The sequence below is a fragment of the Sarcophilus harrisii genome, chromosome 1 (assembly GCF_902635505.1).
Source record: "Sarcophilus harrisii chromosome 1, mSarHar1.11, whole genome shotgun sequence".
Classification (NCBI taxonomy): Eukaryota; Metazoa; Chordata; class Mammalia; order Dasyuromorphia; family Dasyuridae; genus Sarcophilus; species Sarcophilus harrisii.
The window spans coordinates 415,189,399-415,204,223 of NC_045426.1; the positions used below are offsets into that span (position 1 = coordinate 415,189,399).

General features: G+C 32.2%; 1 long non-coding RNA gene across 1 annotated transcript; it reads right to left on the reverse strand.

Moving 5' to 3' along the window:
- Nucleotides 1-334: 334 nt before the first annotated feature.
- On the reverse strand, nucleotides 335-14,566 carry LOC116421277. The gene is made up of 4 exons (XR_004231581.1): nucleotides 14,424-14,566; nucleotides 4,026-4,240; nucleotides 3,833-3,904; nucleotides 335-531 (listed from the first exon to the last, which is right to left on the reverse strand). It is a non-coding gene; the product is annotated as an uncharacterized LOC116421277 (long non-coding RNA).
- Between the last annotated feature and the right edge of the window lie 259 nt (nucleotides 14,567-14,825).

Below are 14,825 nucleotides of genomic sequence, written 5' to 3' on the forward strand. Positions count from 1 at the left end.
ACTTTTGAGATAATTTTACCTTTTCTAGCAAATTTAGATAGTCTAGAATGGTGCATCTGAAGATGAAATTGGAAAACATCTAGTTAAACATCTTCATTTTATCTGAATGAACAAGATAAAAAAAAAATTTAATGAATCTGCCAGTGTCACAAAGCTAATAAATAGCAGTCTTAGTAAGGCTTGAGTGACATGATTTTTTGTAGATTCTGACTGAATGAACAAAAAACAAAAACAAACAAGCAAAACCACTTTTTTTTTTTCCCTTGAGAATTCACCATTGCATAAATTTCTTTTGAGGTATCATTCTGCAATAATCACTGTTAAAGTACTGGAACAAAAGAGTTTTATTTAAGACAAAAGAATTATAATTCAGGACAATACACAGTACAAAATACTGGAATACCTGTACAGAACCAAGTCAGGGTGATTATAGGATGATCAATTAAAGAGGGAAGGGAGGAAATAGAGCACCAGGAAGGAGGATATTTGCTACTTCATCTAGAGTTTCACAATGTCGTTTTCACAAGGTACCTAGAAGGGAGTGAGAAACAAAAGCAGGAACAGCACTTTAATGACTGATCTGTTCTGGAGGAGACCTTAAGGCTAGTCTCAACCTATCTTGTCTGCTTTGAGTTGGCAGGGGATGGCAGAGAGTTCTGGAGTTCAGAGTAAAGAAATGTGTCAAAGGTCATATAGCTGTAAGTGAATCCAACAGAGGTAATTTTACTTTTCAAAAGAATATAGCTGGTTTAGTATTATCAGAGAGTATCCTGACACTTCTTAAGGCTAAAACTATAAAGAAAATTAGAGGCTACTGAACTTGCATTTTTTAAATTGAAGTACCTGCAGCTATTTTAAATATAATTTTCTTTGCTATTTAATGTCTTCCACTCCTGATTCTATGCATGGCTAAAAGGAGCTTTATTTTTCTTAAATATATTTTCACTTCATTATATTTCCATGGGCTAAAATTAGAGTGAATTGCTCCTTATTAATGAAAAGAATAACTACTTTACATGCAGTCTTTTTTTGTATCAATTTTTAACTTAATGTCAACAAACATACTTCAAAGGTAATTATACAGTTGTGATCCCTTTTACCAGTATAGACAATGGGGCAGAATTTTTGCTGTGAAGAAATATAGACAGTGGGGCAGAGTTTTTGCTGTGTAGAAGTATAGACAGTGGGGCAGAGTTTTTGCTATGTAGAAGAGGAGTAAAATGTAGGGAATGAGGTAGGCTATTAGGTGGGATTGAGACTTTCATTTTTGAAAGTTCTTTGCATTCCCAATCTATGTAGTTTGAAGGAGATGAAAAAGCCCTTATTCCCAGATTCACAAATTGTATTTTCTGATTCTTTTTGGACCACTTATTCTATGGTAAAGAAAGAGCTTTTAATTGATTTCTGATCTGTAAATGAAAGTACATACTAAATGACCAAAAAAAGGCCAGATCATAGTCTCTTTTTCCTGACGGTATTCAAGGGAAGACGTGCTGTAAATCTCTGGACTGGAAAAAAGGTCCAAAGCCACTCTACCATGGCCAATACATATTCTTAAAAACAAAGGGAGTGTCTTTTTCTTTTTCCATTTGTTCTTTTTGCCCTTAGAGACAGAATGAATTAACTTACAACCTTACAAGCTTCAATATGTCAGAAGAGCCAGAGTTTGACTGCAGATGATTCAGGTAAGGAACACAGCATGATCTTTTTGTTATAGTACATAGAATGATCAATCCAGTGTTTGTACTATACTTGGAAACAAACTTGGTGAGGCAATTTTCTCATAAGATTTTTGTTTGTTTGTCTGTTTGTAAAGTTTAAGATCACTTTCTCCAGGAACTAAAATGATAGAGGGCTGAAATTTCTTTACTTCGATTCTATCTTATTTCAGTAAATATTCATTTGTAAGGGAAGCATTGTTAATAGGTTAGATGGTATTAGGGGTGCTCATCACTGATGATTGTGTGGAACCAAAATGGGGATTTCAGATCCCCCCTAAATAGACAATAGATAATAGACAAATCCCTAAAACCTCAGGAATACCCCTCAATCTTTTAAGGAGGCATACCTGAGCTATTGTTATTATTCATGTGATTTGACAAAATTGATCTATATCTCACTGTTAACATCTTTCCTCCACCACACAGAAATCAGGTATTTTATTAGCTAGAGTCTTCAAGCACTGGCTAAATTTGAGTACTTCTAAATCTACCTAATTTTTTTTTTTTTTTTTTAATGTATGGTTCTAAGAAGGATGCAGATTGCCAACTGAATTAGGAACTGGCCTCTGCCCCTACCTGGACTCTAGAAACAGGAGATTCATTACATAAATAGAAGCTCAATTAATTTCAAAGTGAGGAAAGCACTTGTAAGAGCAAGTCCATCCTCCTAAAAGGATGGGCTTAACATGTTGGGCAGGCAGTGCTTTATATATGCTAAAATACACAAGTGAGCTGGACCATGATTTAATCATTCTCGTGTCTGGCTGTTAGATGCCCAATTCAGGCTTTTTGTTCCTGGGTCCTGGGGCAATAGTTTCCAAGTTGATTGTCTCACAATTGGTTAAAGAACCAGCTGAAAGAGGAGTGCAATACCTGGTTTAGCTCGCTTGGCAGTTAGAAGGAATAGGGCTTGTGAGTTTGTGAAGAGATGTGATAGATATTAGCTCTCTCTGGTTCCTGGGAAATAGAGGAAGCTAAAATCATAAAACCCTCAGTGAATACCCGGTGCAAGGGAAAGATCTTCCTGTGTACTAAAGTTGTTGTTATTCAAACTCAGGGCACAATCTGTTTGCTGGGCAAATAGTTTTACATTTTCTTCTTTTGACCAAAGGGAAGGGATATGAAAGAACCCTTTACCTTTTGGCCTATAAAGGAGAGGCAGATATATTTAAGGAGTTCAGTTCCTTAAGGAGATCTATTAGGGAACTGTGTGTCAGGTGTCACTGTTAGCCATTTTTTTACTTACTGGAAGAAAAGAGGGAGAACCAAAATATCACCAAGGTAACCAAGAAGATTTAAACATTAATTCCAAGTTCCAGCTAACAGAGGCATGAACCTATCCCAGCATTCTCAGCCTGCCAATTGGAGGGCAGTGGAGATGATGGTATGGTTACTGCACAGGAAGCCTGAAGGGTAAGAGCTCTCTGGGTTATGGGGCTGAGGGCCTAACAGAGCTGACAGGAAGTTGGCTAGGGAAACAGAGCAAGCAGAAAGTATAGTTCCAGATGTTTCATGTATTTATCTGCTCTCTAGATATCAAAAGCTTTATTCATAGGACAACTCTAAAGGCAATTCTGTTTTCTCTGGTTCCAAATCAAGAAGTTTCCAGATAATTCTAGTTCTCCTATTTGTCATTTCTATCCTTATCTAAATCCTGTACCTGCTATAAATTTAATAGAATTTACTTGAAAATCTGTTTGGTCCTGGTATTTTTTCTTAGGAAGCTCATTTATGGCCTATTCTGTTTCTGAAATTATCAGACAGATATTTATAAATGGGAAAATAATTTCATTTTCTTTACCTTTCAGTACAATTTATATGTAAAATGTATTTATAAAAAACTTGGAACTTTTTAGGAAAATTACTTAAAGCCTGAATTTCATAATTTTGTATTTGTAAGCCAATCATGTACATCCTTATATAATTCTTAGAGAAAACAATCTAGTTCTGATGCTTTTCTCAAAATTTACTACTTCATTTAATTAGAAAACTTTTACATTACATTTTTGTTTTATTACCTTGTCTAATCATTTCCTCTTTTAGAGGATATCATCCGTGTTTTATAATTTTACCACAAATATAGATTAAAACTTTAAAAAGTTAATACTTACATCCTAGTAACTCAGAAATGTTCCAGTATCAATCTATTATTTAATAGATTTAGTGTTGTACTTGCAAGACTTCTTTATTATAGAAATTTGTTATAAAAGGAAAAGGAGAAATATAGTTATTATAATGTCATATCTTAAGAAAGGGAAAAATTCCTTTAGCTCTGTTTTATTCAAAGTATGAGTCATATCTGACCTCCAATCTTGTAGTCACAGAGTGTTAAAGGCAGTGCTCAGGATTAATCAGGTGGGCAATTTTCCTTTTCAGAATGGAAATAGAGTCAGGATGATGTTCAATAGATCATTTAATTTTCCAGGTACAGATAACAGAGGTGGATACCTATAGCCAATCCCCAGATGCAACAGTTGCCATTTTATACTATTGGTTTCTTGACAAATCAGACAATTACCCTAGTAATCAAAGTTCAAAACAACATTGAATTACAGTCACATGCATTTTTAACTTAAATAGCAAATTTTCATTAACTGAATTTAGGGCTTGAATAGCTTTCCTGATGTTTCTTTATCAGTTAACATTTGACAAATCCTTTACTTTTAAATTAAAACTATCTATATTATAGGACTTCAGAAATATAGCAAATTACTTGACAATTGATTCATCATTAATATGTAAAAGTTAAATCTTGAAACCTCATTGTAGACTTTCATAATAGCCAAAATTTTCAAATGAAAATTTGTCATTATAGTTAATATCATTTTTATTGTTATTATTAATAGTTGTAACACATGTTTTGTAACTAGATAGACCTCATTACATATTTAGCAGTTTTCAAATATCCAATTTTTTATCACATTCATTTAAAAGTCTATTCATGCATAACAACATCCAGATTAAAAGGGTAGTTTTATTTAACATCATTTCTGTGTTATAATGGTCTTTCAAATTTCACAATATAAATTTAGAAATGCAATACAATTTAGAAATACCATAATAATACAAACAATAAACTTCAGATGACATAAATTGCATCTCCAAATTATCATATATAAAAACATTGATCTTATTACCTTTGGCAATTTAAAACCACTTGGCAATTATCAGGTATGGAACAATTATATTCAATTAAAGAAATACTGTTAAGCACTTTACAATCTTATTATTTTAACATTGCAACAACAACTCTAAAAGGTGGATAGTTTTATTATTTTTCTCTTTACAAATCAGGAACCCCGGGGCAAATAGAGATAGGATAACTTGATTAGATTGAATAGTTAGTAAGTTTTCTAGCCAGAAAAGAGAAAGGTTGCACACCAAAGACAGAGACTGACTGATGTCCCTCCAAATCCTGCATTTCATGTTGCTTACTTACTGTTAGAGGCCTTACTGCTAGGGGCACTTGGACCTTCCCTGGCAACAACTGGGCTGGACCTGCCAAAAAGTGGGACTGTCTTGAGGTGTCTCAAAGTATCTTCACAAGATCCATCTAAGGATCCATTGTGTGTATTCTAAAGAACAATGAAAGTCAAAAGTAATATGGGACTGTTTGGCAAAGGGAATTCAGTAGTCTTTTCCTGAGGGGAAATGGAAGCATTTTTAGATTAGAAATTTATTAGAATTGGTACCTGGTTTATTTGTTTGTTTTTTGTTTAAATACAGAGGTAAAACTACAGCAGAAAAAATTTAATATATAATGTATTATTTTTGTAAGGGAAACTTTCCTGGTTGAATGATGAAGGCAAATTTTCTATCAGTTCTCATCCTCTGACACTGCTAAAGCAATTAGTTAATGCTTCATGTCAGCACTCTTAGCACTGGGATGAATTCTAAAGAAGTTTAATCCTCCAAAGCCACAGTATCCTTCCCATAAGAATAATGTAATGATACTGAATACTAAAAAATGCGTAAAACTGGGAAAAGGTGACTGCAGTTGCATACGATATCAGAAAGATAAGAGAGTAAAACAATTTTAAATAAGAAAAACATTACACTATAACCCTATTTAATTGTGAAGGAGAGGATGACAGGGAAAGGGATCTGTTAATATCATGTATTATATGGGAACCTTTTGAATTATTATGAAACCAGGACTTTATAAAATAGGTAGCTGTTGAAGTGTGTACAGAACCAGAGCTTGGAGGCCAAAGATAAGTGACTATAGGCAAAAGAAAAAGTTAAAAGGGAAGATGTCTAAGGTCTATTGACTTTTGAATATGTCCATCAGCTTGGCTAACTAGGCAGCACAGAGTCCAATCAAAATCAATAAATCAGTCTCAGTGAATCCCAGTAATGCCAGTAGATTATGAGGGCAACTGGACAAGGAAGAGGCATAATAACCTTGAGCATAGGCTCCATATACTTATCTAAAATAGTAATAAAAGGAAATTTCACAGTCTCACCCACTATAATAATCTGGCTAGCCTACCAATCAGGAACAATAATAAGAAATAAGTAGCAAGAAATTGAAGGTCATACAATCTTGCACATAGATTCAACTATACTAGAAAGGCTTTATGTATGGTTCCCTGCCATAGATTTAATCTACTTTCTAAGTTAGTTCAGACTAACATCATTTGTATTAGCTTGTAATTTGTTGATTAGTAAGCCATTAGTAAGGACTTAGTAAGCCATGAAGTAAATGAGAAAGAATGATCTTCATCCTTTTGGTCATATTTCCACTACCACAATGATTAGGAGAGAAAGATTTTTTTTTTTTTAAAAGAGGACAGAAAGTACTAAGAACTACCTAGCTCTAATTAACATTAACTTATCTGTTGATACACCAACATGAAATCCTTTTTAAATAACAAGTATTTTGTCCAGTGAAGGAAATGCATTATGACATCCTCATTAAAAATGGAACCCCTTACTGTTAAGTTACAGCTCAACATAAGAATAATGGCTCATGGGTTGTCCTTGGGAAAAGTACATAAAAGTGTTGACGGATGTCATGTACTAAGCTACAACAAAATGCATGGTATTTGGTCATCTCACATTGTAGAAATTAGGAAACAAAGTTTCTAACCAAATACAATTAAAATTATTTCAGCTTATACATGAAAATTTATTTCATAGGATTAAGAGAAGTTTTATGAACTTAATAAGACTCCAAATTAATAATATAAAAATAGCTATCATTTATATAGGGCCAGGCATTGTGTTAAAGTCTTTATAAATATTATTTCAATTGATCTTTATGAAAATCCTATGAAAAAAGGACCATTATTCCTATTTTACAATTAAAGATTAAATTTTATCAATTTACAATATTGTAGCAACTTCCATCACTTGAAATTACTCCCATTGCTTAGGAACCTTTGACTTTTTATTATATATTCCAAATATGTTAAGGGAGTTTCAGATGGAGAAGTCTAAATCATATCACCTAATATGGCTAGAAGTTATCTGAAGTATAATATAAACTGAAATCTTCTTGAATGTAAGCCCAGTTTTTTTTTTTAAATCAACTACACCACTTAGATGCCTCAAATTAAATCAACACTGTTTTAATATTTGGTGAATTCTAGTAAAAAGTGGCAAAAATGAGTTTGAAGATATGGTCCTTCAACAAGAAAGAGAAAAAGCCAATGTTTATAATGATGATAATAATAATAATAGCTAGAATATGTATAGACCTTTTACAAATATTATTTCATGTTTATCATCACAACAATCCTTTGAGGTAAGTGCTATTATTATCCATATTTTACAGATGACAGAACTGGGAGTAATGAAGGTTCACATAACTACTGTGTCTTTGGTTGGATTTGAACTCAGATTTTTTTACTCCAAATCTACTGCACTTATCCATGTCTAAAACTTGTAGGATAATACAATAGTACCACTTGAAAAACATCACAAATACTTTCTTTTAGAAATTAAAGCAGAAGAGTTGGGTGGCTCAATGGACATAGCATAGGGCATGGAATCAGAAAGATATATTTAAATCCAGTTTCAAAAATTGACTAGTTATGTGACCCTGGTCAAGTCACTTAACCCCTATTTGTGTCAGTTTCTCATTTATAAAAGGGGAACACTGGAGAAAGCAATGGCAATTTTGCCAAAAAAAAAAAAGTCCATGAGGTTACCTGAGCCAGACATAATTAAACAAAAACAACAAGAAGACCTTAAAGTACCACATAACAACACAGAAATATGGAAATGACTACATTTTAACTCTCAAGAAATGGTTTGTTATGGATATGAAAGCTAGCTATGTCCCACTGAACCATTACATTATCAGGTCAACATTTAAGAATTGCTTAAGGAAATAAAGACAGAATAGGGGAAAAATGTAATTAGAACAATTCAAAGTTGACTTCAAATTTTTTTGATTGATAACTAGTTTTACATGTCATGAAATCAAAAACTGATTATAATTGTATTTTTCTAAGACTTACTCAAGCTACATTGAATCTTCTCTTTTGCTGTTCCATTTCCATTGTTAACTACACCCATAATGCACCTCCCTGAAAAACTTGCCTAAAAGTTAGGCTGTTGTCTTCTAATTACCTCCATTTTTGTAATTCCTCCCATTATCCATTTTTCAGAGACACTTAGATAACCTAAAGGTCAATCTTATCAATTTACAATATTGTAGCAACTTCCATCACTTGAAAATTACTCCCATTGCTTGGGAACCTTTGACTTTTTATTCCAATTATATGTTATATATTCCAAATATGTTAAGAGTATTTCAGATGGGAAAGTCTAAATCATGCAATCTCAGTTTTGACCATATCATCAATAGCAAGTAAGAAGTAGACACATTTATATAGTTTGAAATTTTGCTCAATCATCTTGCAAATTGCTATAAAATATCTATTCATTTCTTACTTAGGGGTCTTTGGTTACTGAGAAAGGCCAGTAATTCAATTTATTGATTTTTGCTAGCCTAATCAATGAATTGATCATGTTCAGAACCTTGTCTCTCATTTTACCTTAATTTTCAAATGTTAAATTAATATTTCACAAAATATCCCAATTCCTTCCTCATCTCAGAGCCAGACTATATAACAAAGTAAAAGAAAAAACTAGGGGAAAGAAATAGTTTACTACAAATAACCAACACATATAAAGTATCTGACATATATAGTGTCTGAAACAGATAAGAACCACCTCTGACAAAGAGAGATATTTTTTTACCTTTTGCAAAGAAAATAAGAAACTTGATGGAAATAGTTGATATAGGGTATTAGATCAGAATCAGAAAAACCTGAATTGTTCTGGGCTCAGAAACCTTAATAACTTTATGATGCTAGGCAAATCACTTAACCTCTGTCTGCTTCTATTCCTTTATCTATAAGTAGATGGTACATTGGACAGAGTGTTGGTCTAGAAGTGAAGAAGAGTTATCTTCATGAGTTCATGTGTTCAAATCTGGTTACAGACACTTACTGGTCTGTGATTATGGACAAGTCACTTAACATTAAATGAGCTAGAGAAGGAAATGACAAAGTATTTCAGTATCTCTGCCAAGAAAATTCAAAACTCATGGAGAGCTAAACCTAAGCTAAATAACTAAATTAAATACTAAACTAAATTAAATAAACTAAAACTATATAACTGAACTAAACTAAATAACTAAAAACTATAAAACTAAACTAAACTAAAACAAAACTAACTAAAAGTAAACTAACTTAAAACTAGAACTAAAAAAATTAACAATATAATGAGAAGCATAAGATTATCTACCTTATAGTTTAATGCTGGAGAAACTGAGGCAAGATAAAGATTAGAGTTTTTAATATTTTATTTGGGTTTCTGAGAGGGAGAAATTTTCTGGGAATAAAGGATCCATTTTGGCCCCAGGGCTGATGTCTTAAAGGATTCAGCATCAGCCTCAAATGTGAGATTCTAATGATTTATATATGGCTCCAGAGATCAGGTTTGACAAAGGCAAGGGGTAGAATCTGATATCTGGTGAGCACAGGAATTTCAAAAAATTGACCATCAATCCAGTTCTGACAGGTTGAGCAATAGGACCATAAATTCTGATAAACTGGGAGTGAAGGGGGTACTCAGTTAGAGACAGGAAGTCTGGAACTTAGAGATATGTAAGCATATCTACCAGTAATTCATCTGCAATTTATGGCCCTATGGAATGCTAATGGTCAGGGGTCCCAGCCCTAATTATCTCAGTCCTAATGATCAGGAAGAGGGAATTGCAACCAGGGGTATTGAGGCAGAACAATTTAGGGAAACTAAGGCAAAACAATTTAGTGAAACTGAGGCAGGACAATTTAGGGTAACCAAGGCAGAACAATAAAAGGAAACTGTGGTACAACAATAGCATTAGATAAATGCTAATTATTACTGTTCTTAATATACTGTTATTATATGTTCAAAACATCTGTTTTGTGATTGACTGGTCATTATATTTTCTTTTTCTTTTTTTTGTTTTTTTGCTGAGGCAATTGGGGTTAAGTGACTTTCCCAGGGTCACACAACCAGGAAGTGTTAAGTGTCTGAAGTCAGATTTAAACTGAGGTCTTCCTGACTTCAGGGCTGGTGTTCTATCCTCTACCTCAACTAACTGCCCCTGGTCATTATATTTTCACAGCACTTTGTACCAATAGTTTTGTTGTTGTTTGATTTCCACTATTGTGATTATCCTGTGTATTGTTTTCCTGCTATTATATAGTTATTTTTGCTTTAATTCATTTGCTTCTCTATATTCATTTTATTCCTATTGAATAACAATGAATACCATTATATCTTATAACATAATGATTTTTTGCCATTCTTCAATCTACGTTATTTCCCATTCTTTGAAAACTACAGAAATATCATTAATAAAATGTTGATGTATATCGTATTTTTTTTCTTCATTGATCTTCTTAGTGTGCAGTCTAGCAAGGCAATTTCTAATTTAAATAATAGAGACATTGTATTCATATCTTCATATAATTCTAAATATTTTGCCAGAATTCTTGGACAAATTTATACCTTCATCTAAAGTAAATTAGTATGCTACCTTTTAAAACTGACTATTCCTGTCTTCATCTTGGCCAATTTTCTGGGAGAGAAGTGAAAATTCAGCTATTTTCCATTTTGTTAGTAATTTAGAGTATTCTTTCAGATTGTTTAAAATATTTTATAATTCTGTTTTTGCAAGCTTCTTATCTTATTCATTTGCTAATTTTTTTTTGGGGGGGGAGGAAAGATGTTTCATATTGATTCTCAGATACTTATTAATAAGAGGAATTCACTTTAGGGGTTAGGGATTAGACCTCAGATTTAATTGGTATATGGAATTTATGGATGAGAAAATTCCCTCTACCAGCAACTTCTTGGTAGCCCATAGATTTAGAAAGTTTCCTAGAAAATTGAAACCTTACATAATTTGCTCTTTTACACCAATACTTTATGTCAAAGGAAAGACTTCAACCCAGGCCTCAGGTATCATTGAAGATATTTAATACAAAGATTATTTTTTCTTTATTTTGCTTATTTCCTATATGATATCTTTCCTGTTATGTAATTGATTCAAAGATGTAGAGAAGATAGATCTAGGTAGTACTTTACATTCAGTAATAATAAAAAATAATAATCTTTAGTGTATTTCAATGGTGTCTGCTGTTTTTGCCTCACCTAGATTTCTGTCATACCTGATGCAAATGAGTAAAAAAAAAATGTCTTTTTGAAATAAAGATGAACAGACAACTAAAGTTTGTCTAATTATATGTATATCTTGGATAGACAAAGTAATATAAATGGACAATTACCAGATTCCAAGGTTAAAAATGAGAAGTCTTAGGAAATGTGAAAGTTCTTTAATGGACCCCAATCTCATCTCACAAAGTCCTGTCTGTTAAGTAAGAATATTCTACCATTGCCATTCCACAATAATAAGTAATGAAATACTGACATCTCTGAAGAATTGAAATTATGGGTACAAATATATGAAAGGAAGCAAGGTAGTAGGTGTGAGTAGACTGAAGTACTTTTCAAATAATGAATTTTGCAAGAGAAATAGTATAAAGAGTATAATTAAAGAAACATCTCACCAAGAAAAAAATTAAAAGATGCTTTGATTATATAGCACTTGGGGGAAAAAATGATTTATAATTCCAGGCTTCTTGGTACCCAGTAAGAAATAGTATGCCAAGGAAGTTTTGTAAATGTCTTATAGAAACTATATGAAACGTCATGTATGTAGAGAATACAAGGCATTATAATCATAGTATGGAAAGACATTATTGAGTTATTATCTGCTTGGTTGGAATTTACAATCACGTATTTGAGAGCTCACATACGTTTTGGTTTATTTTTCCTCTATCCTCTGCCATAAATATGATTTTTTTTTTAATTTTTAAGAAAAAATGTATTACCACTGATATCACACTATCAAGATTTATTAGGATTCTAACTATTTTTCTGGTCTATTTCTAAGCTGCTAATATTAATGTCCTACTAGTTGCCATGACCAGTTTCTCATTACAGTGGTAGTATAAATGTGTAATATACTAAGAAATGTGCTGTGTTTGGCAAGTTTGGATCACTTTGTTACTTCTTAGAAAACTGTTCTTTGATTAAAATGCATGTATTTGTGCATCAATATAGGTTTAGTATGTGACAGCTTCTTATTATTTTTATTTTCAGAGTAATAATTTCAAATTTTCTCATAGGTAATATTGCTGAATACATCTATGTTTTATAAATATTTGTTTCTATCCAATGAATAGTTAATTAGGCTACTTTTATAAGATTTTTATTTTGTTTGAATTTTGGACACTTTAGAAGCTTCACTTAAGCCTAATTTTGTGATTGTCCTTTGTGACAGAAAATAAACCTAATGAAATGACAAAACCCAACTGTAATTGTGACAAACAGAACCTGCCAATTATGCCCCAGTTAAAGTAGGTACTTTATCATCTGCTGTCAACTTGAAGGTTTTCCTCACAGAAAAAGCAAGACATTAGAAGGTCAACTTTAACTTAAAATATCCAACATTCATTATTTAGTGACAATTGTTACTCTTAACACTATGTTTTGACAAGTGTATTACTAGACATTTTTTATTTTTGTTGTTGTTATTGTTATATATTTTGTCCCTACACATTAACTGAAATTGTATTCACTGATGATTTTTTAAAATTTTCATCTTGGGAAAAATTGTTCATTTAGTAAAAAGAGCAAATAACCAATTGGAGGAAAAATAATATTCTTTAAAGGCAGGTTCAAAAGAAATCTTTTATGGGTTCCTGAATAAATTTAACTTATACCAGAAAAATATATTGTATAATAAAATCTTCATTAGGGATTAAATCCAATAGACAGAATAATTCACAGAGTAATAGTATCAAATTATATGACCTTTAGAGTGAATGATTATTTTCACTAGATACTTGATTTTTTTTCCCTCAAGTCCTTTAAGTAGTTGCTAAAAATGTATACATTCTAGAGATAAAGATATGATTTGTAGATAACTATTCATATTTATGTGCTTAATCTATGACTTTTGACTTTACTATATTTTCATATTCATATGGTAATGGAATTTTTACCTTGTTCTGCCTAGCACCAGTTGTTAGGCACCATATGCATATTATACTTTTTGGCTGATGTGAGCATCATAAGTCTTTGAAAGAGATATGCAATTATTTTGAAATGTGCACCCATTACCTTCTACCGCTCCATTGCTGTGTTATGCATAATAATAAGAGAACTTATAAATAAAATATGTTTTTAAAAATGACTGTAATGCTAAGTGGATTGCACAGACAATTATAAAAGGTCCTGGAGGTTTGAACCAGTTAGAAAGAAATAACTGACAGAAAAGCTCTTGAAGACTACAATTTATGGTTGCTTACATCCTGCCCTACTTTTAAATCACCTATAATCAGTTACTTTATGTCTCTATTCAATGGTTCTTGAATGCTGACAAGATAGAAGCTTTGCATTAAATGGATTAGTAGATAAATGCAAATTCTCTTGCTCTTCCTATATTTCTCATTCTGATGGGATAATGTCAGGTAATTGAATTTAACTTGAATTTAGTTGTTCTGTGTCCTCTAATGTAGTTCTCAGAATAGCAAATATTATAGCATTTCCCTATGGAAATTATCATACAAGCTATTATTTGCTTTGAAATATCTTTCTTCTGTTCCTTTTTGATTGTTTACTCTCTATAATTAAACAGTGTGAGAGAACTGATTGATGTCAGTTGAATGGGCATTTAGTTTAATTTAAAAAGTGAATACAGAATATGGATTCAATTAGTTACTCCAAATCAGTAGTTTTAGTTTAAGTTCCTTAAGGTAAAGACTATTTCCTTTCCCTCTTTGTATCCCCAGTACATAATAGTTGTTTATTAAATACCCATTGATTGGTTGATTTAGAAAAGAGAATTCTCTTTACTCTTCAACACATACAAGATTTAAAAATAGATACCAAGAATTTCAAGTAAGAAATAAGTCACCTAAGACTAAATGGGATAGAACTTTCCATGACTGAAATAAGCACAAATACGAAAAGCAATTAAATATGGGATTAATTGTATTGTTCCCTGGGCCTAGATGGCCTTGATGTCTATCTTTATACACTGAATTTTTATTCAGCCTTTAAAATCAATCATATTAAAACCAATATTCACTTCTTCACTGAATAAATATAATTTCTAAATTTACTTACAGTATTAAACCAATAATCCTTTGATCTTTTTCACTTATCACCAAGTGACCTCATCCTCTTTCCATGACAATTCATTTTTCATACTGCTGTCAAATTCGTCTTCCTTATGCATAAAAGTGATGTATGGTTTCACTGCTCCAAAATCTTTAAAGTGTTCCTAATGTCTCAATTGTTTTAGTCATTTCATTTTTGTCCAACTCACTGTGACATCACTTCGGGTTTCTTGGCAGGGATTCTAGAATGGTTTGTCACTTCCATCTCCAGCTCATTTTAAAGATGAAGGATTGAAGCAAACAGGGTTAAATTACTTGCCCAGGGTCACCCAGCTAGTAAGTACCAGACCAGGTCTGACCTCAGGAAAATGAGTCCTAATTCCAGGACCAGCAAACACTCTAAATAGCC